The 24,953-nt window shown below is 45.4% G+C and overlaps 1 long non-coding RNA gene across 1 annotated transcript in view; it reads left to right on the forward strand.

Annotated features, from left to right (window-relative positions):
- The first annotated feature begins 12,498 nt into the window (after nucleotides 1-12,498).
- The window catches only part of LOC309647109, a 57,484-nt gene continuing 45,029 nt past the window's right edge, over nucleotides 12,499-24,953 (forward strand). The window contains exon 1 of the long non-coding RNA XR_014255809.1: nucleotides 12,499-17,677. This is a non-coding gene — a long non-coding RNA (uncharacterized lncRNA). The remainder of the gene's footprint in view (nucleotides 17,678-24,953) is intronic.

Consider the following 24,953-nt stretch of genomic DNA (forward strand, 5'->3'; position numbering starts at 1 on the left):
GACTAGGAAGCTGGGAGTGGATCTAGGGCCATTCCATGAAGAAGACCCTTAAACCCCGAAGTTCCTGGGTCCTCAGAACATACACTGCAATTTCTCCCTGCCCTGACGAACCCAGGCGAGGCTCAGCACAACTCCTTGGGCACACAGAAGGCTAATACTTTGTACTTCACAGAGCTTTTTAATCTAAGGATTTCAAAATACTTTGCAAGCAATTAAGGTTACAGCACCTTTTTGTACTGTCGTTGCATGAACGAAGTGGAGAGAAATGTGGGTCAGGATTGGCTGGGACGACACATGATGCCACAGATCCATAAATTTAATCTCTTCCAAGGTTGGAACAAATCTGGGGCAATCACAACCAGTTACATCATAGAAGGTTGGAAGGAGAGTGTACCGAGCACTGGTTAAAAAGCTGATCACTTTTATTTTCTCTTGTACCCTCAACATAAATCATTCAAGTAACATCTCAATGACTGTTTATTCATGTTGTACTTTCTAGAAGTTTTCACTCTTTTTCTCCCCTTTTCCTTCTCCCTCTCCTTGTCTCTCTCCTTTTATATTCACAGCAGCCAAGTGAAATAGGCAAGTCAAATATTATTTGCTCCATTTGATAGATGAGAAAACAGGCTCGAATGTCTTTCAGGAGCTACTTAGAAGTAAGCAGCTCAGGGCTGGGACATAAACTCAGCTCTTTTACTCCTTGTCTAATGTTGTGGCTATGTCTGCACACGGCTGTTTAAATTCGTCTGGTAAGAATGACGACTGGAGAAGACGGTTCAAGACAAATACAGATACTGAGATTTTAGCCTCCTCAACATCTTCACAACAATTCAGTACGTCAGTTATAAAGGTGGGAGCATTACTGAAGATGAGAGATCCATTATTCAAAAAACATTTACTGTTCACCTACCATGTGCCAGGCACTGTGGTAGACCCTTGGGAAACAGATGACCAAGACTCAGTCCTAGCTCAGTGAATAGAAAGCTCCATGAAGTCGGGGACTGCGACCGTCTTTGTCACCCCTGGCTCCCAGCACTCAGCTCAGTGCCTATCACAGGAAGGTGTCCAATGCCAACGTGGGTGGATGAGTGGGTGGGTGAGTGGATGAGTGGAAGGATGGGTGGTTGGGTGAATGGATACGTGGATGGATGAGTGGGTGGGTGCGTGTGTGGATGGATAAATGGAGGGATGTCCTCCAGCAGCTCAGAGCCTACTGGGCCTCCAAGTCAGAGAGCCGAGAGCACAGAAGCAGGAATCTTGTGACTGGGGTCTCTTCCTAGCTCTGAAGCCCTTCCACTATTTGACCTTGAACAAGCAGATCTGCCTCTCTGGTTCTCATTTGCTCGTCTTTAAACAGGAGTGATACTCTTTGACTTCTTCGGCCTCTTCAGCTGCTATTCTGTGAAAACAGACTGATTCTGTGATTCTGTGAAAACGGGCCCTACAATAATCTTCGTCAGAGGGACCATCGGAATAGCTTTATGCTTCCTTTTAAAACTAGGCACAGGGCTTCCCTGGTGGCGCAGTGGTTGGGAGTCTGCCTGCCGGTGCGGGGGACGCGGGTTCGGGCCCTGCTCTGGGAGGATCCCGCGTGCCGCCGAGCGGCTGGGCCCGTGGGCCGCAGTTGCTGAGCCTGCGCGTCTGGAGCCTGTGCTCCGCAGCAAGAGAGGCCGCGATGAAGAGTGGCCCCCGCTCGCCGCGGCTGGGGAGGGCCCTGGCGCAGAGGCGAGGACCCAACACAGCCAAAAATAAATAAATAAATAAATAAATAAATATTAAAAAAAAAAAAGCTAGGCACAGGCAGCATGAAATAGAATGAAAATTTCATTCTGGATGAGAAAAGGCATTGTAGCAATGAAGATTATGGAACTGGCTTTTCAATATGACTTTGGCTCCCCTCCAAAAAAAAAAAAAAAAAGAGGAGTAGGATCTCACTACCAACCCCTGGGAACTGCCCATACGATTTCAGTGGATTCTTTAAAGATCCCAGTAGCAGTCAATGACTTACGGTTCCTAGAAGAGGTAGGAAAAGAGAAAGATGGTCTCTTTCACAAATATCACACCTCAATCCTGCTAGATGCTTTACAGTACGCGTCTCATTTTATCTTCTCAGCAACCCTGTGAAGTGAATGATTTGTTCCCATTTAGCAGATATGGATGCCGAGACCTAGAGGCTGAACAGTGTGTCCAAGTTCATGCAGCGGGTGGATGGGACTCTAACCCGGGCCTGTTTGACTCCAGATCTTTGCCTTTTCCAGTCCTGTGCTTTACACTTTGGGTTTGATGTGCTAGACCAGCAACATGATATCTTCTTTTTGGAGCAGCCATTGTGCTGGGAGATTTTTTGCCAGGAAGTGTACCATATGCTGGGTTACTCCTTGTTTTAGTCTATGATTTCTACTTGCTGAGACTTATCAACGGAGCGCTCATGGTGTACTAAGAGCTGTGCTAAGTGCTTCACGTGAATTAATGAATGATTACCTCACAGCACCCCTATAGAGCAGTACTGGTATCATCCCCTTTTTATAGATAAAGAGACTGAGGTTCAGAGAGGGTGAGGGATTTATCCAAAGTCACACAGCACAGCATTCATCCAGAGCCCTTAACCATGAGGGCTTACTGCCTCTTGGTTTTTAGAACTGGAAGACTTTGTAAACGATTTAGTCCTAAATGCAATGTGGCATCCTGGAACAGGAAAAGGACGTTAGCGAGAAAATGAGTGAAATCCAAATAAAGTCTGGATTTTAATTAGTAATAATGTGCCACTGTTGGTTTCTTAATTGGGACAAATGTAGCACGGAAATGTAAAATATCATCAGGGGAAACTGAGTGAGGGATATTCGGCAACTATCTGTACTATTTCTGCAACTTTTCTGTAAATCTAACATTATTCCAAACTAAAAAGTTTATTATAAAAAACACGATTTAGTCCACACTTCCCCCATTTTAGGAGGGGGCACCAAGGCTGAGACCGGGGAAGCCACAGCCAAACAGTGGCCAGAACACTCCTGACCAAGCTCCCACCCCCGCGCCCGCCCCCTGCAGCTCAGCTTCCTGGGTGCCAGCTGGTGTATGTGACCTTCTAGAATGTGTCTGGACCCAAATGAGATCAATGTCAGGCACTTACATGGAATGAGCCAGAAAAATTTTGTACGGAGGACACAGCATTTTGAAAACATCGGTTCTGAGGTCTGTCCTTTCAGACAGTGACTCCATGAGTGTCCCCAGCAGTTTCCTCACCTGGCTGTCGCACTTGGTCAGCACAGCCCGGAGAGCCAGGACCGTGGCTGTGCAGCTCAGTCATGACCTCAACTCCATGCCTCGTTAGCTAGAAGGCAGCAGGCGCATCCCCAGTAGAAGGCTGGAATACGAGGGCCCGTGGGGTCAGGGTTCAAGCACACTCCACACGGACTTCCCATCCCCGTTACACGCGAGGAGGCCTTCGGGAGGTGAAGAGCCACCACACCCGCTCTCTGTGGAGCCATAGCTGCCAGCAGCCGGGAGGCAGGTTCACCCACACTCCCCCCATTTTATGGATGGGGAAGCCAAGGCTGAGAGAGGGGAAAGAACAGCCAATTAGCAGCCAACGCTCGTCTTGTATCTGAAAGTTTCTTTCTCAGTAGCTGCAGTTAGAGTTGGTTTTCAAGTTCCTGCTGACGAGCATCTTTCTCACTCTTCACTGGGGAAGCGAATTTGTGGAGGACATTTCACGGACAGCCCCTGAACACTCAATATGCTTTCGACACACTGCTGGATGTCCTGTGCCAGTTATGAACACAGAAGGGGAATCATTAGAATAACTGTGATGATAGGAACCCACGTGTACGGAGTACTCAGTATCTGCCCAGCGCTGCCTTAGCACTTTACAGGCAAGGCCTCATTTCATTCTTATAACAACGCTGTGAGGAAGGTACTCTTATTTGTCCCATTTTACAGGTGGGCACATGTAAACCCAGAGAGGGTAAGTAACTTGCTCAAGGTCACACAGCTAGTAAATGGGATCTGAACATAGGGAGTCTCACGCTAATGAATATGCTCTTAACATGTGAGTGACCTGCTCCCCCATTTTGGCAGATGTTCATCTTTTTTTTTTTTTTTTTAGAAATTCACGTTCTTTTATTTATTTATTTATTTATTTATTTATGGCTGTGTTGGGTCTTCGTTTCTGTGCGAGGGCTTTCCCCAGTCGCGGCAAGTGGGGACCACTCTTCATCGCGGTGCGCGGGCCTCTCACCATCGCGGCCTCTCTTGTTGCGGAGCACAGGCTCCAGACGCGCAGGCTCAGTAATTGTGGCTCACGGGCCCAGTTGCTCTGCGGCATGTGGGATCTTCCCAGACCAGGGCTCGAACCCGTGTCCCCTGCATTGGCAGGCAGATTCTCAACCACTGCGCCACCAGGGAAGCCCCATCTTTTATATTTATTCCCACAGCTAAAGTCCTATCATGTCAGTAGACCCTGAGCTCTCTTGGGGTAAAACACTTTACACTTCCCCAAGCTGGCAGCAAAGAGGAAAGAGCTTGAACTTCAGGGTGAGAGAGACCTGGTAGCAAATACCAGCTCCATAGCTAATTAGCTGTACGACCCAGACAAGTCACGTGACTGCTCACTGCCTCAGTTGCAATAATAATGCCACCTATCCCCAAGGCTGTGGCGGTGAGGGTTACATGAAGGAAACCTGTTCAGTGTCTAGGCCAAGGTGCCTCGTAGGTGGCTTGAAATTCAGGCAAATCCCTTCAAAGTAGAAAGAATCCAGGCTGGGAAGTCAGACGGACCTGGATTTGGATCCCAGCCTCCCTCTTTACTTGCTCTGTGACCTTCAGCAAGTTGCAAAATCTTTCTGACCCATCATTTCCTCATCCGTAAAATGGGTACATAAAAATAAGTGTTTTGCAGAGCTGCAGGGCTGCAGGCAGGATTGGTGATAAAACACACAAAGGGCCTGGCCTGGGATTTCGGTCAGAGATTAGTGTTCCCATTGTCATTATTACACGTCCCCCTCTCTCCTTTGTCATAACTGTTCTTTTCCTTCTGGCTTGCAGGCTTGCCAGGTCAAAGTGTTGACTGTTCTAGGGGGCAGCTTAGATGGGAGGGCCAGTCTCAGGGGGCAGGGCGGTGCCCAGAGCATTAGCCTTCCCACTACCTGCTTCCCCGGGGGGCCTGTTGACCTTGGCCTTAGTCAGTTCAAGTGAGCAGAGAGCAGTCTGGCTTCTCTGACTTTGTCCAGCTGGCTGGCTCCTCCAGGGTCTCAAAAACCCACCTTGGGAGCCCGGGGGGACTTGAAACTGCCATTTCACAGATACCCAAGAGGACTCACTGGGATCCCACAGGACAACAGGGATTAAAAAATTAACCCATGCCCAGTTTCTGCAGAGGCAGAGGTAGCTTAGTTCTAGCCAGCAGGGTGGCAAAGTGAGGAGCATGGAGTTGCAGAGGCCCAGGGTTTGAAGTGTGGCTCTAGAACTCACCCGCGGAGGGAACTCACCCACCTCAGCTTCGGTTGTCTTATCTGTGAAATGGGTGGGGTTAGTGAGCATTCTCACTTCCGGAGATTGTGCAGTTTAGATAAGATCATGCCCGTAAAACATTTCCCACATGCCTGCCATGTATCAAAGTCTCAACAAATGTTGGCTACCAACAGCTGGGGTCAATGATGGCCAAAAGCAGTAAGTCAACTCATTAAAAAAACATGCTTAGTGGTGCTTCTCATGAGTAGGGTTGGGGATCTTGTTAAGATGCAGATTCTGTTCATCAGGGCTGGGTGGGGCCGGAGACTCTGCATTTTCAACCAGCTCCTGGCTGAAGCTGATGCTGTTGACCAATTAGGGCAACATGAGATTGCCACCCATTTTCAAACAGAGACCTGTTAAGTCTCAGTTAAGGTGAGGTCATTCCTGAAAATGGGTATATTTTGGGTAAATCCAGGAGAGGGGAGCGGGGAGGAACTAATATTACCGAGTAGCTGCTGGGCATTGGGTGTGTTGAATGAATTATCGCTTGCAATCCGCACAGCATCTCAGGGATATTATCATCTCCTTTGTACAGATGGGGAAAGGAGACTCAGATGTTAAGTGCTCAAGGTCACAGAGCTCACTAAAGACAGGACTGGGATATGGACTTGTCTGCCTGCCTCCAGTCCCATCACCTTTCTCAACCTCAGAGGCAACGGCAAGAGCCTGAGAACACAGCTGAAATAAGACCTTGGTTTCCCAGTTGGCAGAATGAGTGGCCTGTGTGTAAATGACCTCTAAGCTCCCTCCCCAGCCTCCTGTTGGAAGAGTTTGCCAGTCCGTGTGCTCTCTACTCTTACTCAGCATTCACTTGGCTGTGTCCCCATGCTGCTTCCTAATTTGGTGCTGACGTTCTGGTTGCAGATGCATCAATGTCACCCTGTCAAGTTGGGAACACCAGCAGAGCTGCTGGACCCCGTCATCTTCCCAAGAGCTGGCCAAGCGGTGCAATGGTGACCAGAATAAACTCAGCACCCGGGCCAAAGAGAACATTCTTCCACACCCCAGAGATGAGACTTTCAGCGTCCCTGCAGGTAGAGAAGGCCACTTGCGTCAACTGGAAGTCATGTGGGGCCCGGTTTCACCTGGAGCCCAGTCTTGGAGTCTTAACCCCACAGGGCCTGGGTGCTAAAGGGTTCTGTTTGAACCCACACTTAGTGAAGCAGGCAGAGGCACCTACATGCCTCAGGTGGGCTCACGCATATCTCCTGGGCTCATAGAGCAGAGGTTCTGAGAACTGGGCAGGATTTCAGAAGGACATGTTGGCCAGAGCTAAAATCTCTGGGTTCAAATCCTGACTCTGCCACTTTCTAGTGTGTGACCTTGGGCAACTTATTTAATCTCCCTAGGCCTCCGTTTCCTCTTCTGTAAAATGGGGCTAACGGTAGTAGTTGCCTGGTAGGGATGTGGTGAGAATTGAATGAGTTAATACACGAATAGCCCTTAGAACAGTGGCTGGCACATGGCAAGCATGCAGGCCATCTCCATAAAATGTGAAATCTGTCAGAGCAGGGACTTATCTCTTCTTGTTGTTGGATACCTAGTACCTGGAAGAATGACTAGAGTGGTGGATGCTCGTGAATATCTGTGCAATGATTGAATCAGAGAGCTCTAGAGTGTGGTTTTCTAGCTGTGTTCCAAGGAACACTGGGGTGCCTGGGGCCACTGCATGGTGAGTTGGCGGGAGTGTGAGCGAGAAACACTTTAGAAGGAGTCAGCATCATTCTGTTCCTTTCGCCCGCCCAGAGCTTCTCCGATTTATGTGCTGGATATATAGTTTCTACATAAAATGATATTTGGAGGAAGACTTTTGCAGCTCAAAAATTATTTGAAACTATCAATATCCAACATTTGGTCCCTAGACTGTCAGATTGCCCTGGGTGAGGGTTAAGAGTGCTGATTTCCTGACTCCACCAATGATCTGCTGAATCTCATTTTCTTGGGAAAGGACATGCATTTTAAATCAATTTCTTAGAGGATTCCTATTCATGCTAACATCCAAAGAACACACTTCTAATCATTTTACAAGTGGGGAAGTTGAGACCTTGTTAGGTGACGTGCCTGGCTCAGGGTCTCCCAGGCTGGTGTAGAAGTGTCTTAACTCCAAGACCAGTGATCTTTTCACGCTGCAACTTCTGTGACTGTTAAACAGGCGAGGCCCTTGCAGAGACCCCTCCCAGGTTACCAGAGGGGGTGCTGGGAGGGAGACAGGACCGATCAACACTATCTCGGCCTTGTGGGAACTTTCTGCCTCGGGGAGTTTTGCTCTGCCCACACATACCGCAGGGTAGGCACGCAGTGGGTGTTGGAATGGAAGAAGGAGCAAATGAAAAAATGACATTCTTATGGAGAGATAGAAACAAAACATGTGCAATGTAATGGCGGGTAGTACTAAGATCTGGGAAGAAAGTAAAACTAGGTAAGGGATACAGAGTGATAGGTTGAGGGACTATTCTAGATAGAATGGGGACAGAAGGTCTCTTCTGAGGAGGTGACTTTGAATAGATACCCAAGGAATGTGGGAGATGGAGTCATCTAGTGGAAGAACATTCCAGATAAAGGGAACAGCAAGTGCAAAGGGCCTGAGACAGGAAAGTGCTTGCTGTGTTTGAGGACCTGCAAGGATTGTCTGAGGCTTAAATGAAACAATGGGTGTAAATTTCTTAGGATAGTGCCTGCTGCACGTTGACTGTTACAATTACTGGTGCCATTTTATCTTCATGATGAAGACAGGTTCCATCAGATTTGCATTTTATTTTATTCCACTTTCTGTTATTTAAAAGTCAGATTCATTGAGGTATAATTTCCCTACAGTAAAATTGACCCTTGTCTAGTGAACACGTGGATGAGACTTGACAAATGCCTCCACCTGTATGAGTCCCACCACAATCAAGATTTCAAACATTTCTGTCACCACAAAAGTTCCCCTGTGCCTTTTGTAGTCACTCTCCTTGTTTACCCATAGCCCCTAGCAATCATTAATCTGATTTCTGTCTCTAGAGATTTGGAATCATACAGATATAAACTTTTATGTCTACCTTCTTTCACTTGGCAAAATGCTTCTGAGATTTCTCTATGCTGTTGTATGTATGCTAGTTCGTTCTTTTTTATTGCTAAGTAGTATTCCACTGTGTGGATGGAAACCTATTGTTTACCCCTTCACCAATTGAAGGACATCTGGGTTGTTTGCAGTTTGGGCTTATTATGAGTAAAGTTGCCATCAACATTCATGTACATGTCTTTGTGTGAATGTGTGTTTTCATTTCTCTTGGGTGAATACCTAGAAGTGAAATTGCTGGCTCATATGTTTGACTTGATAAGAAATCACTGAATTGCTTTTCAGAGTGGCCGTACTATTTTGCATCCCCATCAGCAATGTAGGAGTGTTCCAGTTGCTCCACATCTTCACCAAGATTTTGTATTGTCAGTTAATTAGTTAATTAATCAATTAATTAATATTTTAGCCATCCTAGTAGACGTGCAGTGGTAGCTTGCTGTGGCTCTAAATTTCACTTCCCTAAAGTCTAGTGAGGTCTGGCATCTTTTCCAGTGCTTATTTGCCCTCTGCGTCTCTTCTTTGGTGAACTATCTGCTCAAGTATTTTGCCTATTATTCAGTTGGGATGTTTGTTTTCTTATTGAGTTGTAGGAATTCTTTTCATATTCCAGATGCAAGTTCTTTATCCAATACATGTTTTGCAAATACATAGTTCCTCCCTGAACATAACTTGTCTTTTCATGTTCTTAAAGAATGCTTTTTGAGGAGGTAAAGTTTTACATTTTTTTAAAGCCCAGTTTACCACTTTTTTCTTTTATGGTTCATGTACTTTCTAAGAAAAGTTTTGCCTAGCTCAATGTTACAAAGATTCTATCCCACATTTACTTTCTTGTAAAAGTTTTATCGTTTTAGGTTTTATATCTGGGTCAATGATCCATCCTGAGACTTTGAGTGAACTTTCATATATAATATGAACTAAAGGTCAAGGCTTTTTTTTTTTTTTTTCCCCATACTGATCGGCCAATAGTTTCAGCACCATTGGTTGAAAGATCTGCTTTACTGAAAGATATAAGGCTTTGCCCACCATTCCATGTAGAATAGACTTTTTAGTCCAGTGTGAGTGATGACAGAGAAAGGGTGAAGGTACAGATTGGGGGGAGCGTCGTGTGAGAAGTGGAGCTCCAAGTCACGTACCAAGTGGCCCACATGGTAACGAACAGCATCTGGCGGTTTCATCTCCACGATGAAACCGCCAGCCCCAAAGCAGGGTGAAGGCCAGCCGGGGAAGTGCCTGGTCGGGTGTTTCTCTTAGTGTTTCTCAGAGATTTGCACTCATCTTGCGTAAACTGCAGATTAGGAAGGCATTAGGTAATGAGAGGGTGGCTGGAGCGTATTACACGCCAGGCTGGCGTGAGGCCACAGAATGCAGCCTACGGGGACGGCCATGCTCAGCAAGTCAAACGGAGCTGGAACCTGGATGGGATGACTTCCCCTTTCCCTCCTGCAGCCAGAAGGGAGCTTCTGCTGGGTCCGGCTGGTCTCTGGAGCCTCAGTGTGTCACAGCCTCAGGAGGTGACTGTGGGACAGGAAGGCCCTGGGAGCTGCGTAACTCGTTCCACTTTAAGAAGGAAGCGAGGAAAATATTGAGAAATTTAAGAGAAATGGACCAATACGGTTGGAGTCATTAGCATCTCTCTGTCACTGATAGATCAAGCCGGCAAAAAATCATATGAACATAGATAATCTAAACAGCACGATCCAGCAAGCTGATCTGATTAATATTATGGTGATACTAGCCTCATATAATGAATTAGGAAGTGTTCCTCTGCTTTTATTTTCTGGAAAAATTATGGAGAATCTGTAGCCTTTCTTCCCTTTAATATTTGGTGTAATTTACTGGTGAAACCATCTAGGCCCGGTGATGTCTTTTTTGGAAGGTTTTGATTATTGACTCAATTTTCAAAATGAATATAGACTTATTAAAATTATCTATTAAAAAAAAAAAAAGAAGGAGGTATGTTGCAGAAGCTCCGCCTAGAGGAAAGTTAGCGACAAATAAAAATTCATTCCAGTCCTCCTGCTTGCACCGCCCCCTGCCCCAGTCCCCGCATTGCTGACCTCCCTCAGGACCACTCAGATGTTTGATGCTCAAATATTTGGGGAGCATCTTGTATGAGCTCACAAATTCTCCCTTCATCTTATAGGATGAAGGCATGATCCCTGCCCTCTAGGTGCTTACGCTCAAGCTGGGGAAGATGTGAATTCACGTGATTAAAGGTAAAAAGGAAACTAATCTTCGCTGAGGGTCTCCTCTGTGCCAGACACCATGTCAGGGTGTCCAGAGGTTATCGGATTTATTCCCACAGCAACTCTATGAGACCGAGATGGTCATCCTCATTCCTAAGGTGAAAATTGGAGCTCAGAGAGGTTAAGTAATTTACCCAAGATTGCACAGCTAGTAGTGTCAGAGCCAGGGTGTGCACTCAAGACCGTCAGACCCCAGAGCCTGTGTACTTTCACTAATCATGGTGCCACACTATGTACCAAGAACTCCTCTGGGGCCTGTGGGGATCACAGAGGGGAAGGAGCCTCAGTGTCTAACTACAGGCCCTTGATGTCTGGTGAAGGGTGAACAGAAATAACTATGATATTGAGGTAATGCAGACAGTACCATGGGGCTCCGGGGGGTCTGGGTAGCATTTGTGGAGGAGGTGGCATGTCAGAGGGGTCTTGAAAGACAGAGGCCTGTACTCTGCAGATGTGGGGCTGGGGAAGAAGACCCTGGAGGGAGAGAACAGTGGTAGGAATAGTAACAGCACACCCAGCATTATTCTGTGCCAAGACCTGTCATGCTTTGCAAATCCAAACTCATTAAATCCTTACATCAGTCCTAGGAGGTAGATACTATTATTATCTTTATTTTACGGTAGGTCAGAAAGGTTAAATAACTTGCCGGTGGTCACACAGCTGGTAGATGATAGAGCAGATATTAAACCCAGGCTCTGGAGGGGGAAGTAAAGTCAGCCAGGAGTGTCATATTTGCAGGGGCAGCAGGACGGAGGGTCAGATTGAAAAGGTAGGCTGGGGCTGGCTCCCAGAGAGTTCACATGCCCGGCTGGGGAGTCCGGCCTTTGTCCTGTGACCTTGGTGAGCTCTGGGAGGCTTTGAGGTAGGGGAGTGATGTCAGCAACCTGTGTTCAGGCAGGTGACTCTGCTAGAAGGGGATGCCCGGGAGGAAGCAAGATCGTAGGTTGGAGAGGGGTTGGGAGGTTGCTGTCCTTACCCCGGGGGGCACGGATGGCAGCAGTGTGTATGAGGGTTGGGGAGGTGGGGGTGGGTGGCCGGGGGAGGGGACTTGCCCAGATGCAGGCCTGGCCTCTTATGCAGCGGGCGCTCAGTCGGAGATGGATGAGCTGCGACATGTGCTCAGACCACGATGAAGAGCAGTGTGGCATGAAAGGCTGTGCTGTGTGGTGTTCGTGCAAATGCCATCAGAATCTTGGGCCTGGAGGTCAGACCCCTGTGGGCTGGGCTGGCTGAAGGCAGCTTCAGGGCAGAGGACAGAGGGGGGTCTCCCCAGAGGATGGACAGACGGAAGGAGGAAGCCATGCACAAGGGTTTCCACTGTCCTGATGGACTCATCTGCCCACTGGGGTTGCTGCTACCTGCCTGCATCAGAGGGTTCCCAGGCGTGTTTTGAAGGCCAAATGAAACAATGCTTATAAAGCACGTGGTGAATTATTATCTTGTGCCCACATACAAAAGGAGCTTGGTCCCCTGGGGAACTGGGGAGCAGCTGGTGGCTGTGGGAGTTGCTTCACTGGTCAGCAAACGCACTGGCTTCTGGTGACCTGGAAGGGGGACTGCTTTGCCCTCTGATGACAGCAGGCTCACTCCCCTTTCTACAGGAGCAGTGACTGGAGCAGGGCTTTCCACCTTGGAGCAGAGTAAACCTAGGCCAAATGGAAGCGCTCTCAGTCTTAATTCACCAACCCTCAAGGGCACTATGCCAGGGTGGGGGTGTGGCTGTGACTAGTGCCCGGTTCTTGTCTTCCCGAGGCTCTCAGTTTAGCGGCCCAGGTGTGATAGAGTATTCCTGTCCCCTTTGAGTAGGATTGCACATCATTGCCACGTTAAACACCCGTGTGGTCGTTTAACTTGCTTTGAATAATGAAATGTCAAAAGAATAAATGTGTATTACTTCTAGGTGGAAGTTTTAAAAGTCAACACCTTCTTTAACGTGTTTTTCTTTTCTCTCTCTCATGATGACCAGCAATGTCCACAAAATGGGATGTACTGTCCAACTGAGTTCTTGAGTGAAGCTGAACAGAGGGGCAACCAATCTGTGCTGGACACATAGGGTGAGTGAGAAGTAAACCTGGGCTGTTGTAAGCCACTGAGAATCCGGTGCTCTTTGTTACTGCAGCATAACCTAGACCATCCTGACTAATAAACCAGGAAACAGTCCACTATAGTGGTGAGGGTAGTGCTGGAAATGAAAAACATAGTGTTCCAGGGGAACATAAAGGAGCAGAGGAGGGAACAGAGATTAACCCTGTAGGGAGAAGCCTTTGATTGTTTCTTCTTTTGATCTGGTACTCATTTACTCCTTCCAAAACTTAGTGAGGTAGGAAGTATTATCCTCATTTTTCAGGTAAGGAATTTTCAGCTCAGAGATGTTAGATTTCTCAGTGTCATTCAGCTTGCCTTGCATGGAGACGGCATTCAAATTTAGGTCTCCCTGCTACCTACACCCTGGACTTTTTTTCTTTTTTGGATTAATAATAGCTAACACCTTAATACACATTAATAATAGTAGCACCTCTCATGTGCAAGTGTCTGATGGTGTTCTAAAAGCTATGCATGAATGAACGCAGTTAATCCTTATATCAACCCCATGAGTAGGTGTATTGTAAACCATGTTATAGACAAGGAAACTGAGACCAAGTGACTTACCCCATGTCACACAGCTGGCATTTGAAGCCCAGAAGTCTGGCCCCAGAGTCTATGTTCTTAGCCACTGTACTATGCTCAGCCTGGTTCTTCTAGGCCCGTGGGGGAGACAGAGGAGCTCTCAAATAACTCCTCACTCTATGTGCTTTGCCTGGGTGATCTCACCAACACCCATGGCTTCAGCCATTGTATGCCAGCTGTGTACTCAGACAGATCTTTTCCCACTTCTCATTAAACCTCCCTTCCTGGATGTCTGGTGCACATCACAGACAACTAGATCCAGTCCTTGTAGGTCACCTTCAGGCTCCAATCAGCAAGCTGTATCAAGGGATCCTCCTGCTGAAAATCATGCCGGGTCTTTTCAACGTCCTCCCTTCGTATCGGTGCCATGGCTGTTCCTCTGTCTCTTTCTCCAGTCTTTCTTTTTCCTCCTCCCTTTGCTGATCTTCTTTTCTAGAATATTCTAGACTAACCCTCACGGTCCTTTAAGACTGAGGTCAATAGCAGCTTTACTTAGGATAGCCCCAAAGTGGAAGCAGCCCAAGTGTCCACCAGTTGGTGAATGGATAAACAACCCGTGGTACATCCATATGACAGAGTCCTGCTGAGCAACAAAAAGGACTGTACTCATACACAACAACGTGGATGACTCTCAGAGACATGAAGCTAAATGAAAGGGACCAGAAACAAAAGACTGTATGATTCCAGGAAGTGCTAGGAAAGGCAATACTATAATAACAAAACTCATCAGTGGTTTGCAGGGGTTGGGGGTGGAGAGGGCAGGGATTGGGTACAAAGATGCACATAGGAAATTTTTGGTTTTTTTGGAAAGAAGGAAGTAAAACGCTCTTTATTCACAGATAATGACCACTTATATAGAAAACCCTATGCAATCTGCAAAAGGACTCCTAGAACTAACAAAGGAAATTTTTAAGGTGATAAAATTATTCTAGATCATGCTTGTGGTGGTGGTTACACAGGTGTATACATTTGTCAGACTCATAGAACAGTTAAAACAGATTATTTTACTTATGTAAATGACACCTTAATAAAGTTGATTTTAAAAAAATAACTTTATTCATGGGGTCTGGCCTGGGGAAGCCTTGCAGATCTCTATCTCTATACCCGAACCCTCCTCACGCTGTATTTTCTCAGTCTGTTTTCAGACTCACATCACTTTTTCTGTTTTGTGTCTCACATTAGACTCTGAGCTCCCGGAGACTTACCTTGCATGATCACCATCACTTAGCACAGTGACTCATACTCACTGGACACACAAGGAGTGTTTGTCTAAGGAAGAGCTGGTAATGACTTGGCAAAGTAATGGAGCCACCTGAAGAAACCTTTCCTTGCCTTCAGGATCATATTCAAGCCCCCAGTCACTTGGGCTGGAAAAATCTCTGACCCAAATGCTGCAGGCTGTATCAAACCTCAGTTAACCAGCTCTCTGGTCTGAAGAGAGGTGAGAGCAGAGGGTGCGGATGGGGCCTGAGCACACATCACTGCGCCTGGAGCAAACCCTGAGCAGAGGGTCTCTCGGTCACCGTCACACCCTCATCCCCTCCCTGGCCCAGCTGTCTGTCATGCATCCTGGAATGTAACCAGAATCCCCAGGAGGGAAGGGACCTTATCTGTCTTTCTCATGGATAGTTCTCAATGCTTGGCATGCAATAAAATTGCAACAGCTCTCCTAAATGACTAAATTGTCAAGTTTGGATACCTGGAATAAGCAAATTGATAGTTTGTAGCTAAACATATTAGAGTCATTTTAATTTCTGGAATGGGGGGCAGCCCAGGCAGGGGTCATTTCCCCATCCTACCCCCAATTGTCTTTAACCTTAAATGGTGGTTTGGCGCTTTGGGGGTAAGAAACACAAGAGAGATGGCGTCTCTGAGGTGTTAAAGTCTTGATGACCAGGTACATTTTGGAGGGGAGTCGTGAGTGGGACTGGGTTACTGACATTTTGGACAATGCTCTGTAGAAAATTTTTTAAAAAGAATTTCATTTTTTAAGGATAGTTTTAGAGTTACAGAAAAATTGCAATGATAGTACGGAGAGTTCACATATATTCTACACCTAGTTTTCTCTATTAGTAATGTCTTAAATTAGAATGGGACTCTTTTCTTTTTCTTTTTTGTACAATTAATGAACCAATATTGATATATTGTTAGTAACTACAAATCCAAAGTTTATTTAGATCTCCTTAGTTTTTCATCTAATGTCCTTTTCCTGTTCCAGGATTCCATCTAAGAGAGCACATTCCATTTTTTGTGTGTGTCTCCTTAGGCTCCTCTTGGCTATGATAGTTTCTCAAACCTTCTTTGTTTTTGATGACCTTTTGAGTTTGACCTTTTAACGAGGTTTGAGGCGTAACAGTCTGGTATTTTGTAGAACGTTCCTTGATTGGGATTTGCCTGATGCTTTTCTCATGATCAGTCTGGAGTTATAGGTTTTTGGGAGGAAGACCATGGAGGTAAAGGGTTGCACTTATTTTTAAGATCTAAATTCAGTTAAGTTTAGATGAAAATGTGTTGTGGTTGACATTATATGCTCACGAAATCACCATGCTGATAAGAGATAAGAGGACCTGAACCCCAAATGAAAACAAAACAAAAAAATTACACATTTTGTTTTGCACCTAATTTCACCCCCCCAACTCCCCACCCCCAAAGCAACAATTACTGCAATTTCTGGATCTTGATAACTTTTTCTAAATGGACTCAGAATGAACCAGGAAGCCATTGCCTTTCCCACCTGAGATCAAGCTCTTTCTGCTTCAGGGTTTTGTTTCTGAATGAATCTTCTTGGGATCAGAAGGTCGGGAAATCATTCTGTTCTCAAAGGTCTGCCCAGCCAGGGAGCCCCTTACTTTCTCCCTTCCTTCCTCACACATTTATTAAGTTCCTGTTATTAAGTTCCAGGAGCTATGCTTGGGCTGAAAAGATGACCAAGCCCTAGCAGGACTGATGCCTGCAGAGAGTTGGGTTTGGAAGGAGAGACACACAATGAATGAAAGCTGTCGCACCTTTCAGGTGTTGGGGAAGTTAAGGATGTACCGGGGACTCGGTGACCCAGTGGAGGGGGGGTGTCATTCTTTGGGGTTTGTATAAAGCTTGCCAATCAAAAGAAATCGGGCAGCATAGGAAGCAAATAAAATGAGCATGTTAACGAGCAGGGTGGGCTCTGCTTGCCAGGGGCCAATGGAAGCAGGAGTTAGCAAGGACAGTCTCTCCCTGCATACTATCAGACTTTGGGTGAGCGAGAGGTGCATTCCCCTTCCAAGTTCTGCCTGTGTGATGGCAAACAGTTTGCTTTGTACCCAAGCTGGCCTGGGGGAGGTAACCCAGTTTATCCAGAGGCAGCGCTATGTTGTACCAACCCCTAATCCTTAAGTCCTTGGCTCTTTTCCACAAAGCTAATGTCAAAACCACCCCCGGGAGTGGGCAGCGCACTGCTTTGCAAAATGCTATGAATCTTGAGCCAGAAGGTTTGGGTTCAAATTAAAATTAATGAAAATTGCCTCTATTTGGGGGCCATATGAAAAGCCAGCTTCTATACTAAAGAAGCTGTGTGTACTGTGTCATCCAATCCTAACAGTATGAGATAATCATACTAATGGGAGTTACAAGTTATTGAGCATTTATGATGTGCTAGGGCTGTTTAAAGAGCTTGCTGCGGATGACCTCATTTCATGTTCACAACAACCCTGTAAATGCATACATCTCAAGCATGGAGCTCGATCAGTTTTTACCTCTGTGATCATCCAGCACCTAGATTAAGATACAGGACATTTCCCAGCAGGCTCCCTCGTGTCCCCTCCCATCTTCTCCTCACCCCCAAGTGACCACTCTTTTGACTTGTAGTACTGAAGACGAGTTTGGCCCATTTAAAAAATTATTTTTATTAAAGGTGAAATTCATATAAGAAAATTCACCACCTTAAAGTGCGCAATCCAGGGCCATTTAGTACATTCACACGGTTGTGCAACCAACAGCTCTATCTAGTTCCAAAACATTTTCAGCACTCCACAAGGAAACCCTACGCTCATTAAGCAGTTGGCTCGTTTTTGAATACCAAATATAATGAATCACGCACTATGGCCTTTTGGGTTTGGCTTCTTTCTCCCCACATATGTTTGTGAGAGTCACTGTGCTGTGTGTGCCATGGGTACCGGTATCATCCCCGCATTATAGATGAGGAAACCAAGGCACAGAGAGGGTAAGTAACCTGCCCACGATCACACAACTGTTACGCGGTGGAGCTGTGACCCCTGGCAGTGTGGCCCCGGAACCCTGCTCCTGGAGTGTGCGCCATACTGCAGGGGAGGAAACCAGCTCCAGGGAGTGAGGTAATAAGCTGAGGGCAGCCAGCCAGGGTTTCAGCGAGATTCCTCTGACTGCAAAGACCAAGCTGTTGATAAGTAGGCGATCTCCCCCTTGACTAGCTGTGTGACGTGGGGCACTTTTCTGGGCCTCAGTTTCCCAATCTCAGTAGAGCCTTCTGAACCTTCCTTGTTGGGCTGTGGGAGGTTGGCTGAGAGCCCTTGAAAACCTTGGGGTGCCATACAAACTCAGTCATTAGGATTTAGTTGGCTCTATGCTGTCGCGGTCCTTTGGGAACTTGGCAGGGGCTGGCTGGGCCCTCGAGGAGGGCTGGCACTGCTTGGGACTGGGGCAGTGGGAGTCCAGCCCTTCCTGTTCTCTCTGAGTGCTTGTAGAGCTTTAGTATTTCCTGTGCTTGGCTCCATCCAGAGTTATCACTCCAAACCTTGAAAATCCAGGGTCTCTGCATGTAAGGCAGTTCACCTTCAGAAATATCCCTTCCCAGCCTGTGGCCTAGAATATACATCCTCTGGACAGGCCCTGCTGGAATTCCACAGGATGGCATTGTTATCCTTATGAAGGTAATTATCTGTTGGTTCAGAAGTCAGATTAGGAGCAAAAAAGAAAGTCAAGGGCATTTTTCTCATTAGCCCATATGTACCACTTTATTCCCACTTTAAATGGCCATTTTTAACTTGAATCGATGTCATATTTATGGCCTGAAGCCTGCATTTACTTAGAACAAATAGTGTTAACTGACCAGCTTTGTTAGTTTGTGATAACAAGGAGTTTACAGCTAGTGAAAAGATGACATGTACTAATCTGAAAATGGTTTCAGATCTCTTGGTTTTAATATAGCTACTTATGATGCTTTAAATGTATCTTGAAATGAACAATTCCTTTAAACTCCATGTTTAACTGACCTTGAAAGAGGACCTGCCTTATAGATGCTTTAAAAATACTCAATTTTAGTACAGCAGAATTTTTGGCAAAGAGGTATGTTCTGAAGCAGGCTGATTTAGATATGAATGTATTTCAATTGTTCCTGTTTTGTTGAAAGGGCCTAACGCAGATGATATCAAGAAACACACTATTTGTGCAATATTCCAAAAATATTTACTATATAGGGCAAATAAAATACTTGAAATAATCCTAAAACAGTTGTACCTGGGGCAGATGGCCTCTCAGGGTTTCTTCAGGCTTTATGGCTTCATAGTCTAAGGAAAATTTTTTAAAGTAGTTACTTGACCTGAGGGGACCCCATATTAGTTAGGGCTGCACTCTGAAAAATCAAATGATTATGATCTCTGAAATACTATTTAACTCTGGGGAAGAGAAATGCCAGAATAAAGCCAAAAGACCATCACCACAATGATGGAGAATTCAAATTGACCTGCCTGTTCTTTTCAATGCCTATCTTACTAAGGTTTGGATCTTTTAAAATCACCTTATCAGTATAATTCTTTAGGGAATGTTAGGTCGTTCTCCTGCAAGGATAAAACTGCACAAGCACAGGACACCATGATTGGTTAATACGTACCTTGGTGTGTTCCACTTCGAGCCTTGCCATCCCTTCAGAATATTGTGGTGTGAATGTGTTCACTAGGCCTGCATAATAACTGACCTATAGACCTGTTGAACTTTGCCACATATGACAGTTCACACAGGTTAATACTGAATGTAAACTAAAATTACAATGAGAATTGTTGTATTCAATTTTTTTGGCTGTAATTTATGCAAATGCTTTTTGTGATTTTTAGAAAAGGAAGCACCTGTGTTACTTTATTACTGTAAAATTTTCTTAACCAAAATTTGGTGAATTTCACTAGTCAGTCTACGTCACATTTTGTTTATGATTCTAAATTGTCTTAAGTTGTGTCTACAGTATGTTCTTGTCCTTTAATTTGGTGAATGTATTAAAATTCTCTCCCACTCACCCCCCCCAAAAAAAAAAAAAAAAAGAAAGTCAAGGGACCAGATGTGGGGCAGTTCTCTCCAAGGAGCTGGTGCTTTGTTGAAATGAGTCCCGTTATGTACCCAGGGCCAGAAAGGTCGCATATTATACAGAGCAGACTTTATACTTTCAATCCTATAAATGAAGAAAGTAATGTCATATCATGAAACATCATACTCCTGAATAACAATTCTCATCACCCTGGGATTCCTGCAAAGTTTCCAGTATTCCTCTCAATCTGGTAGCCATTTCGTATGTACACTGGGAAAAATGAATTCAGGTTTTGGTGGCCTCATCGGTCTGCTCTAGTATTCCTTTGGGCACCAAGTCTTCCACTCTAGCCTTGCTTAAATCCCAACACTTCCCTTTCCAAGTGGGTTCTAAGGGGAAAAATAAAAAGAATGTTCCAGAAGGCTCTGCTGGCTCAGGGATGATTTGCCAGAGCAGTTTCCTGGATTACGACCTCTTCCCCCATCAGCAAATCATGTGAAACCAACTCTCGTCAGCTGTAAACCCTGAATGTGGGAAAAAGAGCTGACACACAGGGCGTGTTTTCATAAAGTTGACATTTCTCATGAATAGCAAATTCCTGAACGTGGGCCGTTGACCAAGCTCAGGAATTCTCATTAGCTGGTGATAATCAGGCATGACTCTGGCTGCGCCTGCTAAAATACTAAAGTGCTCTGTATGGGCTGCTGAGCCCTTTGCCTCCCTCACGGCTCCGACCCTCCTCAGGGACCCCCGCCACCCCACAATCCAGCAGCAAAAGGGTTAGTGCTGACCTGGCAAAGGCCTTCCAGACAAGGTCCAGCTGGGGTCTGCACCTCATTTGGCTGGACCTGTGGCAAACTGGTGGGTAAATAAATTACACACCCCTCCTGGCTGTGGGGTAGCAGTTCCTTCCTCAGGCCTTGCAGAGACATAGGCTCGGGCCCCAGCCTTCTTCCTGCTTCCTGAGAATGAAACCTCTGATCCCCCCACTTCAGAGTTGAAGGACATCTAGGAAATGAGTTAAGCTGATTGTTTCCCATCCAGAAGCCCAATCCCACCCCTCTCACATCCACGCTCCCCAAACAGTCAGCATTAGCTATTTTTTTTTCCTACCCTCATCTCTGTAGCATTTCCTGGTTTTCCCAAACAGAATTAGTCACTTCCTTCTCTGTGTTCCCACCACACTCAGAAGGCACCATATCTCTGTGGTCCAATTTTATTTTATACACACTGTGATTTTTCTCCTATGGACATGTGAGAGCTTGTGAGTATTTCTTTTTCTCTTTTTGCTTTGGCTTCTGGGAAGCTCAAATCCCAATTTGTAGCTTCACTTGGTCAAGGGATTGATATGTACGTACTTTGTGAATTGACTTTCTCCCTGGATTTATCTTCCATTCAGACTTTCTTTCCTCCATTTCTTTGTTTATATATATTTGGATTATCTCCATCTATGTGACCCACTTCAAATTAAAAAACATTGTTTTGCATTATCTACTTAAATGAGGTATAATTTACATAAATAAAATGTATCCACTTTAAGTATATAGTTTGATGAGTTTGACAAATGTATACACCCATGTACCACCACTACAATAATGACAGGGAACACATTTCTATCACGCAACATTCCCTTGTACCTGGTCCCAGCTACCACTGATCAGCTTACAGCCACTGTATATCAGATTCATCTTTTCCTAGAGTTTCATATAAATGGAACCATACAGTATGTGGTCTTTTGTGCCTGGCTTTGTTCACTTGGCGTAATGCTTTTGAGATGCGTCCATGATTTTATGTATACCAGCAGTGGTTCCTTTTTATTGCTTAGTAGTGTTCCATCGTATGGATATATAATAATTTGTTTGTTCATTCTCCTGTTGATAGACATGTGAGCTATTTCCATTTCTGGGCTATTATGAATATAAGTGCTCTATTTATATACAAGTTTGTATGTAGAAAATAAAAGACAGCTGATGTATTATTCAAGGTCCTCCAGAGAAACAGAGCCAATAGGATTTATCTCTCACCTATCTATCTGTCTATCTATCATCTATTATTTATTTATTGAAATTGGCTCACATAATTATCTAAGCTCTCAAGTTCCTAGATCTGCAGCTGGCAAATTGGAGACCCAGGAAAGCTGATGTTTCAGTTTGAGTCTGAAGGCAGTAAAAAAAGTCGATGTCCTAGATCAAAGGCAGTCAGGCAGGAGGAATTCCCTCTCACTGGGGGAATGGTCGAGGTTTTGTTCTATTCAGGCCTTCAACTGATTGGACGAGGCCCACCAGCTTTAGGGAGAGCAATCTGTTTTATTCAGTCTACCGATTTAAATGTTAATTGTATCCAACAACATCCTCACAGAAACAACCAGAATGATGTTTGACTGAGTATCTGTGGTCCAATCAAGGTGACATATAAAATCAGCCATCACAGCTGGAATCAGTAAACACACAAGTAAACATAATCCAATTGGATTATTGATTTTGTCTCCAGGGCTTACCTCCCTGAGTGGGCCTGTTTATCAATTAGAATACATTCATCTGCAGGTAATAGGAATCCAAGACCAATGGCTAGAGTAAACAGATATTTCTTTCTCCTCACATGGCAAGAAGTTTGGAGGTGGGGGATGCTGGCATTGGTTCAGCTGTTTGATGGTGCCACCAGAGATCTGAGTTGTTTCTCCTCTTCATCTTCCACATCCTGCTGTGGTCTTATGGTTGCAGGATGCAAGGTGGCCATCCTGAGGCCTCAGGTTACAAGCAAGGCAGGGGAAAGGGGACTAGGGAAGCAGAAGGACTGGGAGACACAGCTGAGTCTGTCCCCTCTTCTCAAGAAAGTAGAGGGGAGTTTCCCTGGCTGTCCAGTAGTTAGGACTCGGTGCTTTCACTGCTGTGGCCCAGGTTAAATCCCTGGTCAGGGATCTAAGATGACACAGCCAAAAAAAAAAAAGAGAGAGGGAGAAAGTAGAATCTTCCCAGAAACCCCGCCTGGCAGATTTCTCCTTATACCTCATTGGCCAGAAATGGGTCATGTTACCACCCTTAAGTTGCAGGAAACCGAGGAGCAGGATTGTCATGTGTGGTTTGGTCCAGTCAAAGACACTTTGTTACCTCAAGTGAAATCAGAGCTCGGTAGCAGCAAGGAGCGTGGAGTGGGTATTGGGCAACAACTAACATGTCTGTCACTCATGAAATTCATCATCAATGCCTTCATGTGGTGCCTAGCACACGAGGGTGCCTAAGAAATGTGTGTTTGGTTGGGTTGATTTCAGAAGCACCCTGGTGGGGAGAGTTGGACCACGAATCACAGAAACAGGGGTCTCCATCCCAGCCCTGCCATTCCCCACTCTGTGATCTTGAGCAAGCCACTGAACTTTCCCAAAACTATTTCCCATTTCTGTAAAATGGGACTCATTCTTCCAAAATTAAGACAATGCCAGTGAAATCACTTTGCAAAGGACAAGACAGATATGAGTCAAAACCACTACTACTGTGGAACCCCAGAAGATTGAGCCTTCTCCTCAAGTCTCAGATTCTCTGCTCCTCCTCCTGCCCTGCTGTACCTGACGGCGCATGAGGTTTCTCAAATTCCAGGGGGGAATGGAGATAGTGCCCACCGTCATGACTGGACTTCATCCTCGCTGCCTTCTGAGCAGTCCATGGACAAATACAGCGGCTCTCCAATCTTCCCCCTGCTCTTAGCACCTTCTAGAGACTGGAGCTTCTGGTGGAATCCCCGTGTATACACTCACTCCTTGGGCCAGTGCCAGGTCACAGGGTCACCAGGGCTGTTTACTACCCTGACCTTGCTCCCTATCACTCAGGAGTCAATGTTGTGCAAGTTCATACAACACCACGTCCCCCCCCCCGGCACCCCCGCCATGAAGGGTTTCATCAAATACCGCAGTGACCTGGACGTTGGCTTCCCACACTGACCCAACAAACTCTTGGCTCCTGACGTCTTTCTGTAACTTTCTGTCCTTATCTTCTCCTTTTCCTTCCTGTGACATTTTAATGCATCAAGCTCTTCCTGTCTTGACATAATGACTTAACCCTACCGGCTTTAGCTTCTTTTTTTTTTTTTTAAGTTAGTTAATTAATTTGGTTGCACTGGGTCTTAGTTGCAGCAGGTGGGCTCCTTAGTTGCGGCTTGAGGGCTCCTTAGTTGTGGCTTGCCAGCTCCTTAGTTGTGGCATGAGAACTCTTAGTTGCGCCATGCATGTGGGATCTAGTTCCCTGACCAGAGATTGAACCCAGGCCCCCTGCGTTGGGAGCACGGAGTCCCATCCACTGTGCCACCAGGGAAGTCCCAGTCCCCTGGCTTTAGCTTTTTAATTGTAGTTCCTTTTCTTTCCCCTCATTCTCAACTCGTATATCCACCCACCTCAATCCACTACCTTCACCCCCATCACTTCCCTGAAATAAATAAGCTCCCGAGAGCCAAGCGCCCTGGAGATGTGTTAGATTTTCTCTTCCTGGCGCTCTTTGTGGCATCCACATTTCCCCGGACACTTGTCATTCTTCTTGGCTTCTTCAACTTTCACCCCATCCTCCAGCTGACCCTTGAGTGCTGCCGTATCCCCTGTTCTGACCTCACCTTTTTCCTCTTCTTGAAACACATGTCACCTAAACAGTTTCTTCTCCTTCCACTGTTGATGTTGCCCAGATCAATATTTCCAGCCCAGGTCTCTCACTTCAGAACACTCTTTACCAATATGGAAGCTGAAACACACAGAGGTTAAGTAATATGTCCATGTTCACAACTATGAAGGAGATGAGTATTTTTTCTTTCTTTTTTTTTTATTGAGGTGTAGTTGATTTACAATACTGTGTTACTTTCAGGTGTACAGAAAAGTGATTCAGTTATTTATACATATATATTTTTTTCAGATTATTTCCCATTATGGGTTATTGTAAGATATTGAATATTGTTTCCTGTGTTAAACAGTAAATCCTTGTTGTTTATCTATTTTATATATAGTAGTTTGTATCTGTTAATCCCACACTCCTAATTTATCCCTCCCCCTCCTCCCTTTCCCCTTTGGTAACCATAACTTTATTTTCTATGTCTGTGAGTCTGTTTCTGTTTCATAAATAAGTTCATTTTTATCATTTTTTTTAAGATTCCACATATAAGTGATATCATACAATATTTGTCTTTCTTTGTCTGACTTACTTCACTTAGTATGATAATCTCTAGGTCCATCCATGTTGCTGCAAATGGCAATATT

The sequence above is a fragment of the Balaenoptera physalus genome (genome assembly GCF_965194825.1).
Source record: "Balaenoptera physalus genome assembly, chromosome: 17".
NCBI classification, from domain to species: Eukaryota; Metazoa; Chordata; class Mammalia; order Artiodactyla; family Balaenopteridae; genus Balaenoptera; species Balaenoptera physalus.